The sequence below is a fragment of the Dermacentor silvarum genome, chromosome 4 (genome assembly GCF_013339745.2).
Source record: "Dermacentor silvarum isolate Dsil-2018 chromosome 4, BIME_Dsil_1.4, whole genome shotgun sequence".
Taxonomy (NCBI): domain Eukaryota; kingdom Metazoa; phylum Arthropoda; class Arachnida; order Ixodida; family Ixodidae; genus Dermacentor; species Dermacentor silvarum.
The window spans coordinates 233,273,641-233,291,907 of NC_051157.2; positions in this window are offsets into that span (position 1 = coordinate 233,273,641).

Below are 18,267 nucleotides of genomic sequence, written 5' to 3' on the forward strand. Positions count from 1 at the left end.
GCCGGGGAATAAAAACAGCCTCGAACCTCTTGGCAAGAAATACAAAAAAAACGAAGAACCAAAAGTGGGCGTGCTTATACACCTTGTATATGACAGGGAATAAAGCAAAGCAGTTACAACTTAACTGAAAAAAAAGACAGCTCAACAAAAGCAAGTACACAAAGAAACAAACCAGCCGTGGTTGCGCAGATTCCACTTCCGGCCACCGCCGTGAACGGTCGAGGAATGTTTCGCTCCTCTGGGGCGGTGTCAGCGGCCATGTTTAGCCGCGGTAACAGGGACTGCTGCCAGTGCCAACCAGGATTACGAAATCATTTTGCCTCCTCTTCCAACTGGTCGTATGTTTAAACACTGTATTTTTTCATGCGGATGTTCGAGGAAGACCCTACCGAGTAGAAGACATCCGAGATGCTCTTGGGCGTTTGGCAATGCTCCTGACGTTGAAGCGTTAGGGGGCATACCAAATGAACCACGTGTGGGCGGTCACGCTCAAGAATACGGAGGCAAAGAAGAGACTGCTTTCTGCAACCGACGTTTCCGTGAAGGACCGCCGTTGCGTCGTTGTGGACCCGAACAACCAGGACGTTCGACTAAAGCTCCATTGGGTGCTTCATTACGTAGACGACGAAGACATACGGACTGCGCTTGCACCCTACGGTAAGGTCACCGAAGTGGCAAGAGAGCGATGGCGAACGGAAGGTTTATCAGACAAAGGCTCTACAACGCGCATTATCAGCCTTCAACTCAAGGCAGGGTATACCAAGGAAGACATTCCACATCAACTACGAGTAGCAGGAGACCTGACGTTGGTAGTAGTGGCCGGAAGAGCTCCACTCTGCCTACGGTGTAAAGGAACCGGTCACATACGACGCGAATGTCGTGTCCCTCGGTGCGCACTGTGCAAACGCTTTGGCCACGCTGAGGAAGACTGCGTAGGACTTACGCGAAGGTCACAGGGCGCTCTGCGTGGGACGAAAATGCGGAGCTACAAATGGATGAATTGGAAGCTGAGGAAGTTGCCACCAGCAAGACCGGAGAACCCGAGTCGGAGGAAACGCCCCTTCGCTGCAGTCGCCCAATGCAGACGAGAAACAGGATAACGACAAGCAGGTTGTACAACCTGTACCGTCTCCTGTGACGACAACCAGTGCTTCCAGCAGCTCAGTGGAAAAAAATATGAGCCAGCCGACCCGTTTGGGAAAAGTCCGAAGACGTTGATATGACGGATTCGAAGATCGGCGCAGGGAAAAGAACACGTGAGGAAACAGCAGCAGGGAATGGAGCCTCAAACGAGCCCAGTGCCGGCGAGCCACCCACTAAAGCGTCCCAAGGGCGCCGCCCGAGCTTCAAGCCGAAACCCAACGTACCGCCGGACCGTCACATTCCAGGGGGCTCGTAGCCCCCTGTTTCAGAGAAGCCTGTCTCACCCCCTGGTTCAGGCGCTACGCATGCAAAAAGTGAGGGAGGACAAGCTGAGGGGCTTGAACCCCAGTGCCTTGTTAAGGCACTCATGGTGTGTTCGCCCGTGGCAACCGCAGAAACACCAGCTACGAGTGAATTTTCAGTGTCCCACAGAACGAGGTGAGCGCCATGCGACCTGTTTGATCACTCTTATAAATGGCAGTAAGACTTGACGAGCCCCTTAGCATAGGCACGCTAAACGTGCGAGGCCTTTCTTCAAGGCGTCGACAGTATCAAGTGAGCCGTCTTTTACTGGAGAATGACCTCGACATCGTAGCGATTCAAGAAACCAAAGTCGAAAGCCAGGCTCAGACAGACCGCATGGTAGAACCATTTACTCGACGCTATTATGTATGTGTTAGTCATGCAGTGGGGTCGTCCGGCGGATGTGCCTTGTTATTACGTAACTCCCTTGGAATCGTAGTAGAGACTGTGACTGTGTGTAAAACTGGACGGTTAGTTGTGTGTGATTTCTTGTTCTCTGCTTTGAAGTGGCGGGCCATTTGTTTGTACGCGCCCAACAGAGAAACCGAGCGCTACGATTTTTTGAAAGCGTTGCATCCTTTTTAAATAGCGAAAGGATAATTCTATTCCTGGGTGATTTTAACTGTGTGTGTTCTGCTGCCGATAGAGCACGGAACGAACCAGTACGCGACAACAGTGCCATGAAATTAAGCACGATAGTTCAGGACCATCTCTCGAAGATATCGGTCATATTCTAGCTGGCGGTAGACGGCCACAGTTCACTCATTTCCAACGTGCAAGCCATGCACGCTTGGATAGAGTATACATATCTGCAAATATAGTGCCGTTATGCCAAGATTACAACGTCAAACATGTTTCGTTCAGTGATCACAGCTTGGTTATGTTTTCCTTAGGAGCCAAGCGCAAAGGGCCGTCGTTCAGTTGGGCACTTTGGAAGTTTAATGACAAGCTTCTGGACAATGATAACTTTATGAACAAAGCAAAAGAAAGTATAGAAAGACTTCTGTCTAAAACGGACAGCTTTATCGCTGAGTGGGAGCTGTTCAAACAAGAAGTAAAGATCAATGCAATCGAGGGAGCATGCGCAATGCGACGCAGTGAAAGAAACAAGGAAAATGTACTCCGTAGTCAATTGGACTACTTGCTGAACGCAGAAAGCCTACAATCAGGGGCATTGAATAATGAAATTAAAGGAATAAAAGACAAACTGGAGGCTATAGATGTCGAGAGGTATAAAGGGGCCATTGTTCGCGCTCGTAGCGAAAAATTGTGGTTGGGAGAAAGGCCGACCAAACGCTCGTTAACGGACGAAAAAAGTTATGCCGTTAAAAATGAAATAAAAGAAATACAGTATGAGGGTGCCATAACAAATGACAAACGGATAATTGAACTTGCTTTTGTAGAGTACTTTAGAAATCTGTTAGGTCATAAAATGAAAATTGCAACCGGCTTTGAAAATGAGTACCTTCACTTAATGCCAAGATTAGACGATGATGTGAAGACGCGTCTTGAAGCAGATATTACCGCGCGTGAAATTGAAGAAGCAATTGATGAATTAACTGTAGGGAAATCTCCAGGCCCGGATGGTTTAAGCAGTTCTTTTTACAAAGCTTTTAAAGAAGATCTGGCAAAAGCCCTGCATTGTGTAATAACCGAAGCATATAAAGAAAATGTAGTGCCCCCATCTTTCAAGTGCTCTCACATTGTATTAATCCCAAAAACAGATGACCCGGTCAAGCTCTTATCGGTCTCGTCCTATCGACCTATAAGTTTAAGCAACGTTGATTACAAAATATATATGAAAGTACTAGCAAAAAGATTACAAACCGTGATCACAGTTTTGGTAGGACCTCACCAAACTTGTGGAATCAGAGGACGCTCGATATTTACCAACATTCATGTTACCAGAAGTATACTTGAATACTGCGACGATTTTTCAGAACGGGTGGCTATGTTACAACTTGACCTAGAAAAAGCTTTCGATCGCGTATCCCATGAAATTCTATTTAGTCTTTTGGAGTATATTAATGTTGGGTCTGTGATTACTACTGGTGTGCAAATGTGTTACACTCACAGTTCAGCTAGCATAATTGTGAACAAAACTGTTAGCGAAAGCTTCAGCGTTCAGTGTAGTATCAGGCAAGGGTGCCCATTATCATCATTATTGTTCGCAATTTTTCTCGAACCTTTCTGCTTAAAGATTCTCAACAATGATAAAATATACGGCTTCAGATTGCTCACAAGCGAAGTGAAAGTACTGTGTTATGCTGACGACATAGCAGTCTTCTGTGACGACAAGGAAAGCGTTAAGGAAAGCGTTAAAGAAGCAGAGTTATTTTGCTCGCTCACGGGCAGCGTAATCAATTGGGAAAAATGTTTGGGCTTCTGGCACGGACCGTGGGACAACACTCCAGATTACTTCGCTAACATGAAATGGACTGTGACACCAGTCAAATATCTCGGAGTGCCCTTAGAACACTACCGCGATACCACCCAATACTGGAACGAAGAAACCAAACGTGTTAAAGAACAAACTGATAAATGGGGTGGGCGCGATTTCTCCGTTTTCGCGCGCGCTACAGTTTGCAACGTGTTTTTAGTCGCAAAAGTGTGGTATGTTCTTCAAGTGCTATGTATGTCTCGTGCCAACGTGCAAAAGTTACACAGAGTCTTCGCAGTGTTCGTGTGGCGTTCAACATGGGAAAGAACAAGTAGAACAAATTTATTTCGATCAGTCCGTAGCGGAGGACTAAGTTTAGTGCATTTATTTCTCAAGCAAGTTGTATCAAGGTTTATTTTTTTGCGCGACCAAAAGAACGGATTTCTGCGAACAATTTTGCAATTACGATTGAGTGACGTAATTCCTGAATTTATTGTATCGAGTACCAGAAAAGAAAGATGTGTTCGCGGCTTTCTTCGTGAGGTTGTTATGTCATTTAGAATGCTAAAAGTTAGATTTTCAATGGCGTATCTAAGTAATGTGTCAAAAAAGCGTTTATACAAAGATGTTATTGACATTATGTTACCAGTGCCTCTTTATCGTGCCATGTACTGTGTGGGCTCCGAACGTGACGTGTTGAAACGTGTTAAAAGAATGACAGTCCGATCCTCAGTTAAAACGTTTTTCTTTCAACTTCACACCAACACTCTTCCAGTAAAACCATGGTTGAAAGAGAAAGGACTGTTTGTACCATGGTCAGTTAACTGTCTCATCTGCTCAAAGCCTGAGACAATCGAACACATTTTCTTAGATTGCTGGGATGCAATATTCCACTGGGATGTCTTGCAGAGGACACTGAAAAAAGAACTCCCTATATCACCCTACGGTATCCGCTTTCTCCCGGTTGAAAATGAAAATGGCGTGCCCTATGACATGATCATGACTCTGAGCCTACACAGCATTTGGAAAACACGAATGGCCATACGAAATGCTGATGTGGACGCCAAACCAGCCAGACAGTATTTTATTGAAAGTGTCTCTCAAATAAGAGATGTGTATAAATTGCAGGTTGAGCCACCAGACTGGTTACCTGTGTTAGATGCACTGGTAACCTTAAAGCGTTTTTAATACATGCACTAACACAAAGGACACGTAATGCTCATTATAACACTGTTTTTTCTCTCCAAAGTAAGGTGAATGCTTTGTATCTGTGACAAACCGGCAATAAAGAAAAAAAAAAAAAAAAAAAAAAAAAAAAAAGCCGTGTTTGCTCAGTGGGTATAGCGTTTGGCTACTGAGCGCGAGGTCATGGGATCGAATCCCAGCCACGGCAGCCGCTTTTCGTTGGGGCAGAAAAAAAAAATAAACCGTGCACTAAGGTTTAGGAGCACGTTAAAGAACCCCAGGTAGTCTAATTTATTTCGGAGTTGTCCACTACGGCGTGCCTCATAATCAGACCGCGGTTTTGGCACGCAAAACCCCAGTATTATCTGTTTTTTTTTTTTTTTTACGCAAAGAAACAGGTGTGTTTGCATTGAAGGGCGCCCGAAAAAGCGTTTGTTCCAATTACGCGCAGCAAGGACGCTTTATGATGGGGAAGGCAGATGGCTGGAAGGTGCACGTCCTCATCGTTTCTAAACAATTTCTAAACAAAATTGGTCTCACTGTCCCTCCAATAATACCAAGTGGCTCGAGGCTTCGTATTGCATATTAACTGAAAGAATTACACTCACGTTAAATGCCGCAAAAGGACCAAGCGGGGCACTTGCTTCGCGCAGGTGCATTCGCCCAAATTTTATAGCTATAGCCCGCATGCAGCTACAAAATCCGAAATCGCATCAGCAGGGGCGGGACGCGCAAGCAGCGTTTCACGCAAATTTGAAGCATAAATCGCAGCGCTACCGAGGCCAAAGTGGTGTATCAATTCGGACGGACGCTTTCCAGAACGCTAGTAGCCGTTCAAACAGGGCGCACAGTTAAGAGATGGCGCTGACAAAGCGGCGAGCGCCCGTGTTGAGAAAGTCCTAAACAACATTAGCCGGGCGGCGCGTGCAAGCGACGTTCCGTGCAACTTGTCCGTGGTAATATCAAAAGCGGCTCTCACGTTTTCCTTGAATCGGTGAGCCGGGGCACCGTGGTGCACGCGAGAGCTGCTTTCATTATTATCTACATCAATATCTCGAAACTGTTGTCATCCCGAGAATTCGTTTCGAGTGGATCCGCCTTGCAAACTCCACGGCTACAATTTGTACATTCCAACGTGGTCCATCAGGTAATTAGTTAACCTAATTAGTGACTGTTTCATTATTATTCGGCTAAGCATTTCAATTGCTTGTGCAAGTAATGTCCGCCACTTAGAGCAGACCAGCTCATGAACTAGACTTGGGCATTCTGCCACAGGCACCTATTGAGGAGTTTTTGAAAGTGTTCGCTGAAGCCCCCTGTATATATATATATATATATATATATATATATATGCGTGTGTGAGTGACTGTGTGTGTGTGCACGCAATAGAGTAGCACATAAGCTCAGTCACGTGGGGTTATTTCACATTTCGCGGGCTTTCAATAAACGCCGGAATAATTCACCACACTGGATGTGTGTTGCTGCAAAAAAAAAAAAAAAAATAGATGGGTCGTTTTAAAATGCCCTCAAGAACGAAATGAAACGTAAGTGGCCCTAAAGTGAATAATAAACATTTTCCGCAATTTAATCCTTATTGATTAACTAATTAGGCGCAACATAAAACTTAACATAAGGAGCGTCACATGACAGCAAAACATATGTTATTGGTTTCATTGAGTTGTGGCTGCCCGCTGTCAATAAAATCATCGGTTCTAGTCACATAAAAATCCTGTATAAATGTATGTATGTACGTATATACACGCACGCACGTACGCAAGCACGCACGCGCGCGCGCACACACACACAGGAGCGCCCACACTGAAAGAGTCAAAATCACGTCATGGATGTACGGAAATAAGAACGCCGAAGTGCGTCATAGCGTAAGAAAGCTGGAACACTTGTTTAAATAATACCAGCGGTGGCCAGTGACTGTTGATATGGATGCGAAAACACGTTACCGCCACCTATCTACGGAAATAGCAAGCGCGAAGTCCGTCGCCATTGCGTAAAAAACCTAGACGGCGCAAGGTAACACTCGATTTCATGATGACAGTGGCGGCCGGGGAATAAAAACAGCTCGAACCTCTTGGCAAGAAATACAAAAAAAAAGAAGAAACAAAAAGTGGCTTGCTTTATTAAACCTTGTATATGACAGTGAATAAACAGCAAAGCAGTTACAACTAAACTGAAAAAAAAAGACAGCTAACAAAAGCAAGTACACAAAGAAACAAACCAGCCGTGTTTGCTCAGTGGGTATAGCGTTTGGCTACTGAGCGCGAGGTCATGGGATCGAATCCCAGCCACGGCAGCCGCTTTTCGTTGGGGCAGAAAAAAAAATAAACCGTGCACTAAGGTTTAGGAGCACGTTAAAGAACCCCAGGTAGTCTAATTTATTTCGGAGTTGTCCACTACGGCGTGCCTCATAATCAGACCGCGGTTTTGGCACGCAAAACCCCAGTATTATCTGTTTTTTTTTTTACGCAAAGAAACAGGTGTGTTTGCATTGAAGGGCGCCCGAAAAAGCGTTTGTTCCAATTACGCGCAGCAAGGACGCTTTATGATGGGGAAGGCAGATGGCTGGAAGGTGCACGTCCTCATCGTTTCTAAACAATTTCTAAACAAAATTGGTCTCACTGTCCCTCCAATAATACCAAGTGGCTCGAGGCTTCGTATTGCATATTAACTGAAAGAATTACACTCACGTTAAATGCCGCAAAAGGACCAAGCGGGGCACTTGCTTCGCGCAGGTGCATTCGCCCAAATTTTATAGCTATAGCCCGCATGCAGCTACAAAATCCGAAATCGCATCAGCAGGGGCGGGACGCGCAAGCAGCGTTTCACGCAAATTTGAAGCATAAATCGCAGCGCTACCGAGGCCAAAGTGGTGTATCAATTCGGACGGACGCTTTCCAGAACGCTAGTAGCCGTTCAAACAGGGCGCACAGTTAAGAGATGGCGCTGACAAAGCGGCGAGCGCCCGTGTTGAGAAAGTCCTAAACAACATTAGCCGGGCGGCGCGTGCAAGCGACGTTCCGTGCAACTTGTCCGTGGTAATATCAAAAGCGGCTCTCACGTTTTCCTTGAATCGGTGAGCCGGGGCACCGTGGTGCACGCGAGAGCTGCTTTCATTATTATCTACATCAATATCTCGAAACTGTTGTCATCCCGAGAATTCGTTTCGAGTGGATCCGCCTTGCAAACTCCACGGCTACAATTTGTACATTCCAACGTGGTCCATCAGGTAATTAGTTAACCTAATTAGTGACTGTTTCATTATTATTCGGCTAAGCATTTCAATTGCTTGTGCAAGTAATGTCCGCCACTTAGAGCAGACCAGCTCATGAACTAGACTTGGGCATTCTGCCACAGGCACTATTGAAGAGTTTTTGAAAGTGTTCGCTGAAGCCCCCGTATATATATATATATATATATATATATATATATATGCGTGTGTGAGTGACTGTGTGTGTGTGCACGCAATAGAGTAGCACATAAGCTCAGTCACGTGGGGTTATTTCACATTTCGCGGGCTTTCAATAAACGCCGGAATAATTCACCACACTGGATGTGTGTTGCTGCAAAAAAAAAAAAAAAATAGATGGGTCGTTTTAAAATGCCCTCAAGAACGAAATGAAACGTAAGTGGCCCTAAAGTGAATAATAAACATTTTCCGCAAATAATCCTTATTGATTAACTAATTAGGCGCAACATAAAACTTAACATAAGGAGCGTCACATGACAGCAAAACATATGTCATTGGTTTCATTGAGTTGTGGCTGCCCGCTGTCAATAAAATCATCGGTTCTAGTCACATAAAAATCCTGTATAAATGTATGTATGTACGTATATACACGCACGCACGTACGCAAGCACGCACGCGCGCGCGCACACACACACAGGAGCGCCCACACTGAAAGAGTCAAAATCACGTCATGGATGTACGGAAATAAGAACGCCGAAGTGCGTCATAGCGTAAGAAAGCTGGAACACTTGTTTAAATAATACCAGCGGTGGCCAGTGACTGTTGATATGGATGCGAAAACACGTTACCGCCACCTATCTACGGAAATAGCAAGCGCGAAGTCCGTCGCCATTGCGTAAAAAACCTAGACGGCGCAAGGTAACACTCGATTTCATGATGACAGTGGCGGCCGGGGAATAAAAACAGCTCGAACCTCTTGGCAAGAAATACAAAAAAAAAGAAGAAACAAAAAGTGGCTTGCTTTATTAAACCTTGTATATGACAGTGAATAAACAGCAAAGCAGTTACAACTAAACTGAAAAAAAAAGACAGCTAACAAAAGCAAGTACACAAAGAAACAAACCAGCCGTGTTTGCTCAGTGGGTATAGCGTTTGGCTACTGAGCGCGAGGTCATGGGATCGAATCCCAGCCACGGCAGCCGCTTTTCGTTGGGGCAGAAAAAAAAATAAACCGTGCACTAAGGTTTAGGAGCACGTTAAAGAACCCCAGGTAGTCTAATTTATTTCGGAGTTGTCCACTACGGCGTGCCTCATAATCAGACCGCGGTTTTGGCACGCAAAACCCCAGTATTATCTGTTTTTTTTTTTACGCAAAGAAACAGGTGTGTTTGCATTGAAGGGCGCCCGAAAAAGCGTTTGTTCCAATTACGCGCAGCAAGGACGCTTTATGATGGGGAAGGCAGATGGCTGGAAGGTGCACGTCCTCATCGTTTCTAAACAATTTCTAAACAAAATTGGTCTCACTGTCCCTCCAATAATACCAAGTGGCTCGAGGCTTCGTATTGCATATTAACTGAAAGAATTACACTCACGTTAAATGCCGCAAAAGGACCAAGCGGGGCACTTGCTTCGCGCAGGTGCATTCGCCCAAATTTTATAGCTATAGCCCGCATGCAGCTACAAAATCCGAAATCGCATCAGCAGGGGCGGGACGCGCAAGCAGCGTTTCACGCAAATTTGAAGCATAAATCGCAGCGCTACCGAGGCCAAAGTGGTGTATCAATTCGGACGGACGCTTTCCAGAACGCTAGTAGCCGTTCAAACAGGGCGCACAGTTAAGAGATGGCGCTGACAAAGCGGCGAGCGCCCGTGTTGAGAAAGTCCTAAACAACATTAGCCGGGCGGCGCGTGCAAGCGACGTTCCGTGCAACTTGTCCGTGGTAATATCAAAAGCGGCTCTCACGTTTTCCTTGAATCGGTGAGCCGGGGCACCGTGGTGCACGCGAGAGCTGCTTTCATTATTATCTACATCAATATCTCGAAACTGTTGTCATCCCGAGAATTCGTTTCGAGTGGATCCGCCTTGCAAACTCCACGGCTACAATTTGTACATTCCAACGTGGTCCATCAGGTAATTAGTTAACCTAATTAGTGACTGTTTCATTATTATTCGGCTAAGCATTTCAATTGCTTGTGCAAGTAATGTCCGCCACTTAGAGCAGACCAGCTCATGAACTAGACTTGGGCATTCTGCCACAGGCACTATTGAAGAGTTTTTGAAAGTGTTCGCTGAAGCCCCCGTATATATATATATATATATATATATATATATATATATATGCGTGTGTGAGTGACTGTGTGTGTGTGCACGCAATAGAGTAGCACATAAGCTCAGTCACGTGGGGTTATTTCACATTTCGCGGGCTTTCAATAAACGCCGGAATAATTCACCACACTGGATGTGTGTTGCTGCAAAAAAAAAAAAAAATAGATGGGTCGTTTTAAAATGCCCTCAAGAACGAAATGAAACGTAAGTGGCCCTAAAGTGAATAATAAACATTTTCCGCAAATAATCCTTATTGATTAACTAATTAGGCGCAACATAAAACTTAACATAAGGAGCGTCACATGACAGCAAAACATATGTTATTGGTTTCATTGAGTTGTGGCTGCCCGCTGTCAATAAAATCATCGGTTCTAGTCACATAAAAATCCTGTATAAATGTATGTATGTACGTATATACACGCACGCACGTACGCAAGCACGCACGCGCGCGCGCACACACACACAGGAGCGCCCACACTGAAAGAGTCAAAATCACGTCATGGATGTACGGAAATAAGAACGCCGAAGTGCGTCATAGCGTAAGAAAGCTGGAACACTTGTTTAAATAATACCAGCGGTGGCCAGTGACTGTTGATATGGATGCGAAAACACGTTACCGCCACCTATCTACGGAAATAGCAAGCGCGAAGTCCGTCGCCATTGCGTAAAAAACCTAGACGGCGCAAGGTAACACTCGATTTCATGATGACAGTGGCGGCCGGGGAATAAAAACAGCTCGAACCTCTTGGCAAGAAATACAAAAAAAAAAGAAGAAACAAAAAGTGGCTTGCTTTATTAAACCTTGTATATGACAGTGAATAAACAGCAAAGCAGTTACAACTAAACTGAAAAAAAAGACAGCTAACAAAAGCAAGTACACAAAGAAACAAACCAGCCGTGTTTGCTCAGTGGGTATAGCGTTTGGCTACTGAGCGCGAGGTCATGGGATCGAATCCCAGCCACGGCAGCCGCTTTTCGTTGGGGCAGAAAAAAAAATAAACCGTGCACTAAGGTTTAGGAGCACGTTAAAGAACCCCAGGTAGTCTAATTTATTTCGGAGTTGTCCACTACGGCGTGCCTCATAATCAGACCGCGGTTTTGGCACGCAAAACCCCAGTATTATCTGTTTTTTTTTTACGCAAAGAAACAGGTGTGTTTGCATTGAAGGGCGCCCGAAAAAGCGTTTGTTCCAATTACGCGCAGCAAGGACGCTTTATGATGGGGAAGGCAGATGGCTGGAAGGTGCACGTCCTCATCGTTTCTAAACAATTTCTAAACAAAATTGGTCTCACTGTCCCTCCAATAATACCAAGTGGCTCGAGGCTTCGTATTGCATATTAACTGAAAGAATTACACTCACGTTAAATGCCGCAAAAGGACCAAGCGGGGCACTTGCTTCGCGCAGGTGCATTCGCCCAAATTTTATAGCTATAGCCCGCATGCAGCTACAAAATCCGAAATCGCATCAGCAGGGGCGGGACGCGCAAGCAGCGTTTCACGCAAATTTGAAGCATAAATCGCAGCGCTACCGAGGCCAAAGTGGTGTATCAATTCGGACGGACGCTTTCCAGAACGCTAGTAGCCGTTCAAACAGGGCGCACAGTTAAGAGATGGCGCTGACAAAGCGGCGAGCGCCCGTGTTGAGAAAGTCCTAAACAACATTAGCCGGGCGGCGCGTGCAAGCGACGTTCCGTGCAACTTGTCCGTGGTAATATCAAAAGCGGCTCTCACGTTTTCCTTGAATCGGTGAGCCGGGGCACCGTGGTGCACGCGAGAGCTGCTTTCATTATTATCTACATCAATATCTCGAAACTGTTGTCATCCCGAGAATTCGTTTCGAGTGGATCCGCCTTGCAAACTCCACGGCTACAATTTGTACATTCCAACGTGGTCCATCAGGTAATTAGTTAACCTAATTAGTGACTGTTTCATTATTATTCGGCTAAGCATTTCAATTGCTTGTGCAAGTAATGTCCGCCACTTAGAGCAGACCAGCTCATGAACTAGACTTGGGCATTCTGCCACAGGCACTATTGAAGAGTTTTTGAAAGTGTTCGCTGAAGCCCCCCGTATATATATATATATATATATATATATATATATATATGCGTGTGTGAGTGACTGTGTGTGTGTGCACGCAATAGAGTAGCACATAAGCTCAGTCACGTGGGGTTATTTCACATTTCGCGGGCTTTCAATAAACGCCGGAATAATTCACCACACTGGATGTGTGTTGCTGCAAAAAAAAAAAAAAATAGATGGGTCGTTTTAAAATGCCCTCAAGAACGAAATGAAACGTAATTGGCCCTAAAGTGAATAATAAACATTTTCCGCAAATAATCCTTATTGATTAACTAATTAGGCGCAACATAAAACTTAACATAAGGAGCGTCACATGACAGCAAAACATATGTCATTGGTTTCATTGAGTTGTGGCTGCCCGCTGTCAATAAAATCATCGGTTCTAGTCACATAAAAATCCTGTATAAATGTATGTATGTACGTATATACACGCACGCACGTACGCAAGCACGCACGCGCGCGCGCACACACACACAGGAGCGCCCACACTGAAAGAGTCAAAATCACGTCATGGATGTACGGAAATAAGAACGCCGAAGTGCGTCATAGCGTAAGAAAGCTGGAACACTTGTTTAAATAATACCAGCGGTGGCCAGTGACTGTTGATATGGATGCGAAAACACGTTACCGCCACCTATCTACGGAAATAGCAAGCGCGAAGTCCGTCGCCATTGCGTAAAAAACCTAGACGGCGCAAGGTAACACTCGATTTCATGATGACAGTGGCGGCCGGGGAATAAAAACAGCTCGAACCTCTTGGCAAGAAATACAAAAAAAAAGAAGAAACAAAAAGTGGCTTGCTTTATTAAACCTTGTATATGACAGTGAATAAACAGCAAAGCAGTTACAACTAAACTGAAAAAAAAGACAGCTAACAAAAGCAAGTACACAAAGAAACAAACCAGCCGTGTTTGCTCAGTGGGTATAGCGTTTGGCTACTGAGCGCGAGGTCATGGGATCGAATCCCAGCCACGGCAGCCGCTTTTCGTTGGGGCAGAAAAAAAAATAAACCGTGCACTAAGGTTTAGGAGCACGTTAAAGAACCCCAGGTAGTCTAATTTATTTCGGAGTTGTCCACTACGGCGTGCCTCATAATCAGACCGCGGTTTTGGCACGCAAAACCCCAGTATTATCTGTTTTTTTTTTTACGCAAAGAAACAGGTGTGTTTGCATTGAAGGGCGCCCGAAAAAGCGTTTGTTCCAATTACGCGCAGCAAGGACGCTTTATGATGGGGAAGGCAGATGGCTGGAAGGTGCACGTCCTCATCGTTTCTAAACAATTTCTAAACAAAATTGGTCTCACTGTCCCTCCAATAATACCAAGTGGCTCGAGGCTTCGTATTGCATATTAACTGAAAGAATTACACTCACGTTAAATGCCGCAAAAGGACCAAGCGGGGCACTTGCTTCGCGCAGGTGCATTCGCCCAAATTTTATAGCTATAGCCCGCATGCAGCTACAAAATCCGAAATCGCATCAGCAGGGGCGGGACGCGCAAGCAGCGTTTCACGCAAATTTGAAGCATAAATCGCAGCGCTACCGAGGCCAAAGTGGTGTATCAATTCGGACGGACGCTTTCCAGAACGCTAGTAGCCGTTCAAACAGGGCGCACAGTTAAGAGATGGCGCTGACAAAGCGGCGAGCGCCCGTGTTGAGAAAGTCCTAAACAACATTAGCCGGGCGGCGCGTGCAAGCGACGTTCCGTGCAACTTGTCCGTGGTAATATCAAAAGCGGCTCTCACGTTTTCCTTGAATCGGTGAGCCGGGGCACCGTGGTGCACGCGAGAGCTGCTTTCATTATTATCTACATCAATATCTCGAAACTGTTGTCATCCCGAGAATTCGTTTCGAGTGGATCCGCCTTGCAAACTCCACGGCTACAATTTGTACATTCCAACGTGGTCCATCAGGTAATTAGTTAACCTAATTAGTGACTGTTTCATTATTATTCGGCTAAGCATTTCAATTGCTTGTGCAAGTAATGTCCGCCACTTAGAGCAGACCAGCTCATGAACTAGACTTGGGCATTCTGCCACAGGCACCTATTGAAGGAGTTTTTGAAAGTGTTCGCTGAAGCCCCCGTATATATATATATATATATATATATATATATATATATATGCGTGTGTGAGTGACTGTGTGTGTGTGCACGCAATAGAGTAGCACATAAGCTCAGTCACGTGGGGTTATTTCACATTTCGCGGGCTTTCAATAAACGCCGGAATAATTCACCACACTGGATGTGTGTTGCTGCAAAAAAAAAAAAAATAGATGGGTCGTTTTAAAATGCCCTCAAGAACGAAATGAAACGTAATTGGCCCTAAAGTGAATAATAAACATTTTCCGCAATAATCCTTATTGATTAACTAATTAGGCGCAACATAAAACTTAACATAAGGAGCGTCACATGACAGCAAAACATATGTCATTGGTTTCATTGAGTTGTGGCTGCCCGCTGTCAATAAAATCATCGGTTCTAGTCACATAAAAATCCTGTATAAATGTATGTATGTACGTATATACACGCACGCACGTACGCAAGCACGCACGCGCGCGCGCACACACACACAGGAGCGCCCACACTGAAAGAGTCAAAATCACGTCATGGATGTACGGAAATAAGAACGCCGAAGTGCGTCATAGCGTAAGAAAGCTGGAACACTTGTTTAAATAATACCAGCGGTGGCCAGTGACTGTTGATATGGATGCGAAAACACGTTACCGCCACCTATCTACGGAAATAGCAAGCGCGAAGTCCGTCGCCATTGCGTAAAAAACCTAGACGGCGCAAGGTAACACTCGATTTCATGATGACAGTGGCGGCCGGGGAATAAAAACAGCTCGAACCTCTTGGCAAGAAATACAAAAAAAAAGAAGAAACAAAAAGTGGCTTGCTTTATTAAACCTTGTATATGACAGTGAATAAACAGCAAAGCAGTTACAACTAAACTGAAAAAAAAAGACAGCTAACAAAAGCAAGTACACAAAGAAACAAACCAGCCGTGTTTGCTCAGTGGGTATAGCGTTTGGCTACTGAGCGCGAGGTCATGGGATCGAATCCCAGCCACGGCAGCCGCTTTTCGTTGGGGCAGAAAAAAAAATAAACCGTGCACTAAGGTTTAGGAGCACGTTAAAGAACCCCAGGTAGTCTAATTTATTTCGGAGTTGTCCACTACGGCGTGCCTCATAATCAGACCGCGGTTTTGGCACGCAAAACCCCAGTATTATCTGTTTTTTTTTTTACGCAAAGAAACAGGTGTGTTTGCATTGAAGGGCGCCCGAAAAAGCGTTTGTTCCAATTACGCGCAGCAAGGACGCTTTATGATGGGGAAGGCAGATGGCTGGAAGGTGCACGTCCTCATCGTTTCTAAACAATTTCTAAACAAAATTGGTCTCACTGTCCCTCCAATAATACCAAGTGGCTCGAGGCTTCGTATTGCATATTAACTGAAAGAATTACACTCACGTTAAATGCCGCAAAAGGACCAAGCGGGGCACTTGCTTCGCGCAGGTGCATTCGCCCAAATTTTATAGCTATAGCCCGCATGCAGCTACAAAATCCGAAATCGCATCAGCAGGGGCGGGACGCGCAAGCAGCGTTTCACGCAAATTTGAAGCATAAATCGCAGCGCTACCGAGGCCAAAGTGGTGTATCAATTCGGACGGACGCTTTCCAGAACGCTAGTAGCCGTTCAAACAGGGCGCACAGTTAAGAGATGGCGCTGACAAAGCGGCGAGCGCCCGTGTTGAGAAAGTCCTAAACAACATTAGCCGGGCGGCGCGTGCAAGCGACGTTCCGTGCAACTTGTCCGTGGTAATATCAAAAGCGGCTCTCACGTTTTCCTTGAATCGGTGAGCCGGGGCACCGTGGTGCACGCGAGAGCTGCTTTCATTATTATCTACATCAATATCTCGAAACTGTTGTCATCCCGAGAATTCGTTTCGAGTGGATCCGCCTTGCAAACTCCACGGCTACAATTTGTACATTCCAACGTGGTCCATCAGGTAATTAGTTAACCTAATTAGTGACTGTTTCATTATTATTCGGCTAAGCATTTCAATTGCTTGTGCAAGTAATGTCCGCCACTTAGAGCAGACCAGCTCATGAACTAGACTTGGGCATTCTGCCACAGGCACTATTGAAGAGTTTTTGAAAGTGTTCGCTGAAGCCCCCGTATATATATATATATATATATATATATATATATATATGCGTGTGTGAGTGACTGTGTGTGTGTGCACGCAATAGAGTAGCACATAAGCTCAGTCACGTGGGGTTATTTCACATTTCGCGGGCTTTCAATAAACGCCGGAATAATTCACCACACTGGATGTGTGTTGCTGCAAAAAAAAAAAAAAATAGATGGGTCGTTTTAAAATGCCCTCAAGAACGAAATGAAACGTAATTGGCCCTAAAGTGAATAATAAACATTTTCCGCAATAATCCTTATTGATTAACTAATTAGGCGCAACATAAAACTTAACATAAGGAGCGTCACATGACAGCAAAACATATGTCATTGGTTTCATTGAGTTGTGGCTGCCCGCTGTCAATAAAATCATCGGTTCTAGTCACATAAAAATCCTGTATAAATGTATGTATGTACGTATATACACGCACGCACGTACGCAAGCACGCACGCGCGCGCGCACACACACACAGGAGCGCCCACACTGAAAGAGTCAAAATCACGTCATGGATGTACGGAAATAAGAACGCCGAAGTGCGTCATAGCGTAAGAAAGCTGGAACACTTGTTTAAATAATACCAGCGGTGGCCAGTGACTGTTGATATGGATGCGAAAACACGTTACCGCCACCTATCTACGGAAATAGCAAGCGCGAAGTCCGTCGCCATTGCGTAAAAAACCTAGACGGCGCAAGGTAACACTCGATTTCATGATGACAGTGGCGGCCGGGGAATAAAAACAGCTCGAACCTCTTGGCAAGAAATACAAAAAAAAAGAAGAAACAAAAAGTGGCTTGCTTTATTAAACCTTGTATATGACAGTGAATAAACAGCAAAGCAGTTACAACTAAACTGAAAAAAAAAGACAGCTAACAAAAGCAAGTACACAAAGAAACAAACCAGCCGTGTTTGCTCAGTGGGTATAGCGTTTGGCTACTGAGCGCGAGGTCATGGGATCGAATCCCAGCCACGGCAGCCGCTTTTCGTTGGGGCAGAAAAAAAAATAAACCGTGCACTAAGGTTTAGGAGCACGTTAAAGAACCCCAGGTAGTCTAATTTATTTCGGAGTTGTCCACTACGGCGTGCCTCATAATCAGACCGCGGTTTTGGCACGCAAAACCCCAGTATTATCTGTTTTTTTTTTTTTACGCAAAGAAACAGGTGTGTTTGCATTGAAGGGCGCCCGAAAAAGCGTTTGTTCCAATTACGCGCAGCAAGGACGCTTTATGATGGGGAAGGCAGATGGCTGGAAGGTGCACGTCCTCATCGTTTCTAAACAATTTCTAAACAAAATTGGTCTCACTGTCCCTCCAATAATACCAAGTGGCTCGAGGCTTCGTATTGCATATTAACTGAAAGAATTACACTCACGTTAAATGCCGCAAAAGGACCAAGCGGGGCACTTGCTTCGCGCAGGTGCATTCGCCCAAATTTTATAGCTATAGCCCGCATGCAGC